The sequence below is a fragment of the Lactuca serriola genome, chromosome 4 (assembly GCF_051521515.1).
Source record: "Lactuca serriola cultivar US96UC23 chromosome 4, Lser_US96UC23_V15, whole genome shotgun sequence".
NCBI lineage: Eukaryota > Viridiplantae > Streptophyta > Magnoliopsida > Asterales > Asteraceae > Lactuca > Lactuca serriola.
In genome coordinates, this window is record NC_136411.1 from 384,316,443 (window position 1) to 384,327,093 (window position 10,651).

The following is a 10,651-nucleotide window of genomic DNA, read 5'->3' on the forward strand; positions in this document are numbered from 1 at the left end:
CAATCACTACCACTAACCAGTATGCCTAGACCAAACCATTAGACAGGGTCTTTCATTTATTAATATATTATAAGACTAATATATTAAAAGAGAAATCATATTTGTTTAATTAACATTGGTCAATAATTAATTAAGAATTAATTTTGTGATCAGAAGAAGTTAATTAAACTTAAGGGGCTGAGCTGTAACTATGTGATAGTTACAAAGTTAGGCAAGGAAACCCTAGTAGATAGGGTGCACGGATTCTAGGGATAAAGCGTTAAGAATACGTCCATGATAGAGATTCTGTAATTATCTTATGGGCTGCTTGGTGGCTAGGTAATCAGATAAGGAAAATGACTGAAACCTTAATTCCTACACCTTTATAAAGGACCCTTGGGAATCGGATTTTCAGTCACTTGAACCCTAGAAGTCCTAGAGCCGAAATTCTCCTCTCCCCCATCTCTTTTGCTTCCTCCAATTGCTATTGGTGTTTGTGATTCATTAGAGGCACAACACTTGAGGTGCTAAAGTTCTCAAGGCTTCATGATCTTCAATCAACAACAAGGTAAACATCTAGATCTTTTTTTGTTGTGTTAATTTCAATTATATACACTAGATCTAGTGTTTGAAAGTCTTGGATGAATGCATGTACAATAGAGAAACCTAGATCCAAGCATTAGGGTAGCATATAGGATGTTCTTTAGGCTCAAACCCATCAGTGGTATCAAGGCTTTGTTTGGTTTCTTCTGTATTGATGCCTTGCTTGTTCATCCTCTCTTGAAAAATCAAGTTTTTGTGTTCTCTGCCTAACGAACTCGACGAGTCCCAATGTAGGCTCGACGAGGAGGATGAACTTGACGAGTCCATAAGGGGACTCAGCGAGTCGGAGCGTCAAGCAGAGGGATTTTCGGGATTTCTTGTTGTTTTGCTTAAGGATAATTACCTAAATCGTTTTTGGCTAGTAAAATTCGAATTTTATTACTGTTATATGTTTATCGTTTCCAAAACAAAAGATAATTTCCATTTATTTGAATAATAAATTCCTTATATGATAATAATTGATTATTTGTTGAATTATCTTACGAATAAAATTGATTAGCTCAAATTTAGATAATCATTAAATTATTGTTTGATTTAAATTATTTGCTATTTGATCATTTGTGTTTTGAAAAGTTCAAAACTTGCCCTCAAGTTTTTAAATTAATTTTTTTTGATTAAAAGTTTAAGTTAAACTATTTAAATTTCAAACCTAGAATTTTACAAGTTTAAAATTCAACCCTATACTTTATAATATTATAAGATTAATATATATATATATATATATATATATATATATATATATATATATATATATGTGTGTGTGTGTGTGTGTGTGTGTATGTAACTTAAACGCTAGTCTTACCGTTAGTAGGCCTCATTCACGAAGTCGGTCTATAAGGGGGTGTAAGGTTATGGCCTATAAAATGGCCGTTTAATGGGTGTCCACTCTCACCCACCGTTTCCTTGATTTGTGGAGGGTCGTTAGCCGAACGGGTAGGATAGCAACCATTTCTAATTAATAAGTATAATGAGATATAAAAGTAACTAAATGTTTTTACAAAATTCTCAATCTTAGTTACTTTAGGAAAAAGTGAATTGATGCAATTCCATGAAATTACACTTTGTACCCTTGCTAAGACGTTAGTGGAGTGTGTGTGGTTATCCGACACACTAATTGGGTTCGAAGAAAAGGTGGAAAAGGATGACTCATTGTTTGTCATAAGTCGATGGAGTGTGTGTGGTTAACCGGCACATCGAATAGGTGAGTGTAACAATGAGGGCACCATGTACATATGCATGGTTATTCACACCCGCTTTATGATCCTCGGCATCCCAATCACAAACTAGAGGGGCATATCGAGATTTAAACATGCCATTGAAAAGCTCAATGAATCTCAAAAGATCTAGTAGTTTTTAATTCATTTAAAACGTAATCTCTTTTTCGTTTTTCATGGTGGAGAATTAGTGAACCGTCATTCACTTACCTTCAAATTATTTGCATGTTAGACTACGACATCCCTCTTCTAATTTGTAAATAATGTTGTTGGATCCTAGTCCTAATTTCTCATTTGGGTGTTTAATTAGGGATTCATTTCTAACCAAACTTTTTTCTTTTTCCTTTTCAGCAACAATGCTTCCGTCTCGAATTCCTCCGGGTCGTTCTCACTCATGAACTTGTGTGGGAGAGTGATCTTTGACGGGTCCAATTTCAATGACTGGATCCGCAACATCCGAATGGTCACTCGTTACGAGGACAAAGAGTATGTCCTTGATGAGAAGCTGAAGGAAATCAACCTCAACACTGTTACTGCCGAAGAGATCGCCGCCTTTGAGGCCCATGAGCGTGATGCCACAAAAGTCCATTGCATCATGCTAGCGACCATGACTGCAGAACTCCAGAAGTCGTATGAGGACATGTATCCCTATGAAATGCATCAGGACTTGTTGGACCGGTACCACCAAAGTGCGAGGCAAGAAAGGTATGAGATCATCACTTCGATGATCACTACCCGAATGGGTAATGGAGAGTCCCTTACCGCTCATCTACAAAAGATGTAGAGATATGTTGATCGCCTGCTAAAGTTAAATGTTAACTTTGATGAAGAGTTGGCAATCGACATAAACGTTCACTCCTTGCCTCCCTGCTACCACCAGTTCTGTTGCTACCCTGTCTTGGCAATAGAACAAGGGAAGGGTAAGAAGAGGAAGGCTCCCTCAAAGAGCCACCAGAAGGGAAAGTCTCAAGATGGTACCTCTTCTAGTGGAACCAAGGCTGGTTCTGCTAAACCCAACTCTAACCCAAAGGAGGCAGAGTGCCATCACTGCCACAAGATAGGGCATTGGAAGAGAAGCTGGCCGGAATATCTGCAAGCTATCAAGGATGGGAAGATCAAGCCGTCGTTCGCAGGTATTTACACTATTAAATATAATGATTCATCGCATGCTATTTCTTGGGTTCTTGATACAGGATGTGGTTTTCACATATGTTCTGATTTGCAGGGACTAAGAAGAAATAGGGATGTGGAGCGTGGAAGGATAAACCTAATCATGGGAAATAGAAGATCATCGCATGTCACCAAGATTGGAGTATATTCCTTAGTGATTAGTAATGGATTAGGTTTATATTTAAACAAATGCTGCTATTCGCCAGATATGGCAAGAAACATCATTTCATTTCATGGTTTATATAGAAAAGGATTTAGATATTTATTTGATAATTAAAAGGGTTCTATTTATGCTTATCTTAATAGTGTTTTATATTTTGAAGCATTTCCTTGTAATGGAATATATGAAACTGTGATGGTTGTAGATAACTTAGGAAATGATGTATTGTGTGTTGATTCTTCCAATAGTATGGATAAAGCATGCTTGTGGTATTGTCATCTTGGACATGTGAACAAGAAACGCATAGCCCAACTCCAAATAGATGGAGTGTTGGAGTCATTCGACCTTAGGTTCGATGACGTGTGCGAGTCTTGTTTACTTGGAAATATGACCAAGTCACCCTTTACAGGCACTTGTGAAAGGGGTGAGTGTTTATTGGATCTCATACACACCGATGTGTGTGGGCCCTTTAGATCCATCACAAAGGATGTGAGCCGCTTCTATGTGACTTTTACCGATGATTATAGCAAACATGGTATATCTATTTAATCAAGCACAAGTTAGAAAACTTTGAAAAGTTCAAAGAGTTTAAACAAGAAGTGGAGAATCAGTTGGGCAAGAAAATCAAGATGATTCGATCCGATCGAGGAGGAGAGTACCTAAGTCTTGAATTTCATGACTACCTCAAAGAATGCAGCATCGTTTCGCAATTGACGCCACCTAGGATACCACAGTTGAACGGTGTGGCTGAGAGGCGTAATTAAATCTTGCTAGACATGGTTCGTTCCATGATGAGTCGTGCTTCACTACCTATATCATTCTGGGGGTATGCCTTAGAGACTGCCGCCCATATCCTTAACTTAGTCCCTACGAAGAAGGTTGCCAAAACACCTCACAAGATGTCCAATAGGGAAGGCTCCCTCGTTGTCACATATCAAGGTTTGGGGTTGCGAGCCTTTCGTAAGACGAGAGACTCATGAAAAGCTCAAACCTCGTAGTGAGCGATGTATTTTCATTGGCTACCCATAGAAGTCCTTTGGATACCTCTTCTATATATCGAGTGACAACGTTGTCTTCGTTGCGAGGAGAGGGGTTTTCCGAGAACGAGAACTCATAAGCCAAGGGGACAGTGGGAGGAAAATCGATCTTTAAGAGCTTCAAGAGTCAAGCGATGAAGGAACCTCCAACATTGGCGCTCAAAGGAGGCAATATGGTTGAAGAACTTCATTGGAGACCATGCAGTTGTGCCGGCTATATAGGAGCCTATGGAAATTTTCTGTGATAATGAAGGAGTTGTTGCCTTGACCAAGGAACCGAGGGATCATGGTAGATCTCGACATATCAACATAAAATATCACTTTATTTGACATCGGGTAGAAGAAGGACTCCTCGTAGTGAAGAGAGTACCATCAGAGGATAACCTAGCAGATCCGCTTATGAAGGGACTGAGCATGGTTAAGCACTTGCAGCACGCTAGGAGCATTGGGCTGAAGGATGATATTAGTTTAGACTAGATAGTTTAGAAACGTGTAATAGATAAATTGTAATTAACATTTGATGATTAAATAAAAGAGTATTATTTATTAGTAATGTTACTATCCTATGTTAATTGTTTACCTATTGTTTCATTTTGCATGTTTTGACTTCCTGAATAATAAGATTGTTCAAACCGTCCACATTCGTTCATATGTTGAAAGTAGGTATGAATGAAGACTGTCATGAATTGGTGTGTAGATTGTCTAAAGTGTATTGGACATATCAAAAGTTTTCTACAACGTTCATGAGTTCTTATGAACAAGTTTTGAGCATTGGAATAAACCAACGCTTACTAGAATCACTTCATGGAATTCATCACGAGTGATCGCAAGATGATAATATCATATGGTCTTAAAACCTAGATATATGGTTTATTTTTTGCTAATTGGTTGTGCATTGATAGTGCGTAAACGCATCAGTAACTTGATGTTATAAAACACATTGTTGTGTATGATTTGGTTAGTGGATAGTAAATGCATATGAGTCGAAGTTTATCTTTTCCTTTTATCCTAGGAGGGAAAAAGCGATAACAGGGCCCCACAATGATTTAGTTTGACTTATGTGTCAGGCCCGGTCAGGACTGAATTGATGTGTTCAATTAAGTTCTATGTCAAATAAATCAGAGATCGAGAAACAAACCGTTGGACAATAAGTATGACTGTGTTCCATGTAATTGTCCGCATGATATCTAGAACAAAGGATTATACGATCCCTTATCTTAAGGACAGGTTATTGATAAGATCAAGAGTTTTGAGAAGTGCGGTTGCTAATCAGATCAAGAAGTTACATTTGCATTTATAGTTATTAGACTTATCCAAGTGGGAGACTCTTGGATTAGTGTCTAAGTCCATAACTATATTTGGTATGTACTTGACCCGGTTGTGCATGGTCCTTTTGGGTTGCCTTCACCAAAGCAACTTGACTGGAGGAATAATATAGAAAGAGGTGATTGTGGTTTATTAATATATTATAAGACTAATATATTAAAAGAGAACTCATATTTGTTTAATTAACATTGGTCAATAATTAATTAAGAATTATTTTTGTGATCAAAAGAAGTTAATTAAACTTAAGGGGCTGAACTGTAATTATTTGATAGTTTCAAAGTTAGGCAACGAAACTCTAGTAGATAGGGTGGATGAATTCTAGGGATAAAGCCTTAAGAATTCGTCCATGATAGGGATTCTACAATTATCTTATGGGTTGCTTGGTAGCTAAGTAATCAGATAACGGTAATGACTGAAACCCTAATTCCTACACCTATATAAAGGACCCTTGGGCATCGGATTTTCGGCCACTTGAACCCTATAAGTGCTAGATCCGAAATTCTCCTCTCCCCTCTCTCTTTTGCTTCCTCCAATTGCTATTGGTGTTTGTGATTCATTAGAGGCACAACAATTGAGGTACTAAAGTTCTCAAGACTTCAAGATCTTCAATCAACAACAAGGTAAACATCTAGATATGTCTTTATTGTGTTAATTTCAATTATATACACTAGATCTAGGGTTTAAAAGTCTTGGATGAATGCATGTACAATAGAGAAACCTAGATCCAAGCATTAGGGTTTGCATGAGCACATAGGATGTTCTTTTGGCTCAAACCAATCAAAAACTACATTTAATTATCTCCAAAGGCACTAATACATAACATCAAATTTACCAATTCACATACAAAAACTAAATATTAGACAATTTAACCATCCTTAAAGAAACAATATGTAACGCCCGCAGATTCGGGCTAGTCAATTTAGATATAATAAGCGTTAGAAATGACTTTTAGATAGAAGATTATTTAGGATAAATAATATTAGAAAAATTTATAGTATATGTCACAAGGATTTTATACATATAAAGAATGCTGAAATCCGACTTATAACGAAGAATTTATGACTCGTTGAAGTTTTGCGATTAAACTGACACGACTCTGCATATCATAAAAGTCAATTTTTGACAAAATACTTTTTAGACTTAGCAATCTAAAAAAAAGTCATTGTATATGTTAAATTGAGAGCATTCATATAGAGAACGTCCAAATCTGACTTCGTTAGAGGAAGTTATGATTTTTCTAAGATTCAGTGTATTAGTATACAACCTAAAATTTGAATTTTAGATTGAACAATTTTTAGTTGACACAACCTAAACGAGAATTGAAGATCTCATTAATAGGAGCTCAGCAATATAAAGACAGTCGAAGAAGGAGCTCGTATGCGAAAGATATAGACGAAACTTAGTCCCTACTCTTCAACCACGGCGAATTCAATACTGATTTGTAAATCTGAGATAGAGTGAGAATTTGCCAATGGAGTCCAAATGAAATTTTTAGCATTCGTAAATACCAACACATTGATATAAAGAACATCGAGAATAGAGCTCGTATGTTAAATATAAGGACAAAACTTAGTCCTTACTCTTCGAGCGTGATAAATTAGATACAGATTTGTAAATCTGAGATAGAATTAGAATTAGCCGACGGGGTCTAAATAAAAATTGTTGTACTCGTAAATACCCACACGGGGATATAAAGAACATAGAAAATGGAGCTTGTACACGGAAGATATGGAAGAAAATTAGGGCCTACTCTATGATCAAACCCTAATAAATATAAGATGAATTCCTCATACTTCCTTACTGAATTCCTAAAAACTCTCTCTAGAATTATTCTTTCTTTCTTGTTTGATTTCTCCTAGTTTTAGGGTGCGATAGAGAAACTTTGAGTTGTCAAAAAGCTGAAGAAATAATTTTTTAGATTCGGAGTTCTGCCCGTCTAATTTCCCGGTTTTCATTAAAATCCCAGTAAGTTAAGCTACTTTATTTTGTTTTCAGTGTAACTTATATAGTCATAACTCATTATTATAAAACTATAAATAAGATTTATCAGTAATTCCAAGTCATTATACTGATTGATCTACTTACGAGGATGATGTCTAGGCCACATGATTTAGTGAGGTGTTTAAAGTGAGATTTCCAAATGGTATACTTCGTATACCAAACGGACTCTACCTCTAATAGGATCCTACCTGGTTATTCCTTACTTGATAGATCATAAAAGTAGACTTTGAGTTAATGATGAATCGAGATTCATAATTAGACGCAATAAATATTACACTAAAACTTAGTGATAATAATACTAGGTTTCGTCAAAGGAAAGACAGTTGCAAGAAGCGAAGCGTTGTCCAAGTTTAAAGTCGTCACTTTATCAAGAGAGTGCATAGTCCCTTTCATGAAAATGATTTTAATAGAAGTATTAATTAAAGTATTAAATATATGTTTATGTGTGGAATATTTGATATTGCTTGAAATACGTGTTAAGAGCATATTTGATAATATTGTTGGGTTTTGATTTAAAAATCCGGTTTCACAACTGGTAAAAATGACAACGGAAGTTTAAAAAAATTGAATAAAACTAAAACTATTTTACCCACCAATGATCATTTTGAAAGAATTAGAAATATTAAAACAAACATAGAAGGGAAAGCATAACAACCTTTTAAGACTTTGATCCTCATGGGAGGAAGGAAGTTGATGATGTGTGGCATGAAACTCTAAAACAAGAGTTCTCTACAAATACCCACCAAGCAAGAGTAGAACCATCAAAACACATTAGCATTCACTTGTAATTTGTTGTTCATAAGCCTTTGAAATATATAAAAAATATATGTTCAAAGGTGAAGCAACAAATTGACATTATCTAACATCAAAATTCAAGAGAATAGAGGAGAAGAAGAGGGATTAAATCTCAAAAATTTGGCAGCCCTATATGAGCACCATGCTCATGGTTTTGTGGCTCCAAAACAACAAGAAAGAAATGAGAAAAAAGAGAGAAAAGAACCCCTTCAAAACTCTTCAAACACATGCTTATATACTTGAGCAAAGAGCCAAAGGTCCATTCCTTCTATCTTGTCAAAACATGGGTCTCAAGCATGCTTGAACAAAATAATCAAAACACCATCACCTAGCCATGCCCTAGCCAATTTCAACCATGCTCCTTTAGGAGATAAGAAAGAAGTGACTTTTACTTTAATCATAGGTAGTTAATTGTTTATATAAATATACAAACTTTATAGAAAAGACTATCTTTTATATAAAGTGTTTATATTTTATATATAACATATAACTAGTCACACGCATATATATATATATATATATATATATATATATATATATATATATATATATATATATATATATATATATATATATATGACTAGTTATATCTTTGATATAAAACTACCTTTTATATATAAATAAACTCTAACTAGTTTATTAAGATATAAATATAACTTATAAATAATCATACTTTATAATATATTTCATAAGTTGTTGTTTCTCTAAAAAAATATTATTTCCATAATAAATTCTCAATTAGTAAAATATTATTTCCATGAAATAATAATTTTCCAATTAAATACAAGTGTTGATATATTTACTAATAATCAAATTATACTAATAAATAATGAATTGATAGTAACTTGCTATATGGTGTGGCTATACAGGATCATATATTATTAGCAATATCATTCTATAATGACTCTTGGGCATACAAGATCTTTCAATCTCCCACTTGCACAAGACTCAACATAGATTAATATAGACAGTGGCTCTAGCAACATTTCATTGCCCCTAATAATATATGACGAACAATTTCATTCATCAACATCTAATTCTCAAAAGTTCTAAGCATCAATTGATGTATTAAGGTAAGTTTATCAATTATCCATTTGTTATAGATATCCTGTCGAACATGAGCCTTGGATTGCAATCAATCTCATTTTTAATTCAACTTTGGGTAATGCACGTTAGATGTCTATCTCTCAACACATAAGAGGAACAAATCTCATATTGACTACATAAGCCTCTTGGATAGTTTACACCATACCGAATATGACTTTTATAACTGTCCGGTCAAGGAACGACATTTGACCATAGCAAATCACAATATTCCATATACTTCAGTCCCACTATGTGTCTCATGTGTTAAGGATACAAAGATAATATCTTTTAATCAAGTATCACTCACGATTTCCATCTATGAGTTGATCTTGATACAGGTTCGTTTAGTACTATTTCTCTGATAAGTACCTACGAAACTTGGTTGCAACTTCTTGTCTACTTTCATATGCTGAGAGTCAACCAATCCATTTCGTATTCGTCTTACTTCATAGTTGCTCCCACAATTATGACCGACTATGAACCTATAGAATAACAATATTATTCATGGATTAAACATGTTAATATAGAACACAACAAGTATTAATGTAATGATCATATCCTAGTATATCAAACCATTATGTAATAGTTGTTACAATGTTCAAATATCCAAATACTAAGTTCTAATCAAAATCCCATTACTAGAATAATAAAAGTCTTAGGGCTGAAGTGTGACCGCTCATACTTAGCTTAAAAGGAAAGACTTTATTAATGAGTTTGACTAAATTTAATTTGTGTAAATTATGCGAATACAATCATCTATATATTTGACATTACTCTAAGTATAGTTAAATATTTACGAAAATATAATTGGTGCTCGTATGTGACGTAGACTTTCTTGGCTTGATTAATTACACTCTATTACTCACAAAAGATTTATGGGTTATCCCTGAATGAAAGGATTCAACCTAGTTTTTCAATGATCTAGTTCATCCAATTATATTTTATTTCAACTTCTGAAAAGTAGTGTATTCTTATTTAGTAGATTGTCCTATTTTGTTTTGCTTGGATCTCATTCCAACTAAACCTACTCTTCATTCCAAAATGAAGTCATTATGAGAACAAAGATCTGATTGCGCAGGGACAAGGTTTGAAAACTCAAACCTTGAGTTAATGCTTAAGATCCATGTATGCTTTTGATTAAGTGTTCAAATCAAGTTTGGCAAGACCAGTCTAGACAGAAGATGAGAATCAACAAAGTACTTCAAGTATTAAATATGGAGCTATGAGTATAATCAAAGTAAAATCAATAAATGAACAAGTAGAATGTTTGAAAGAGTTTG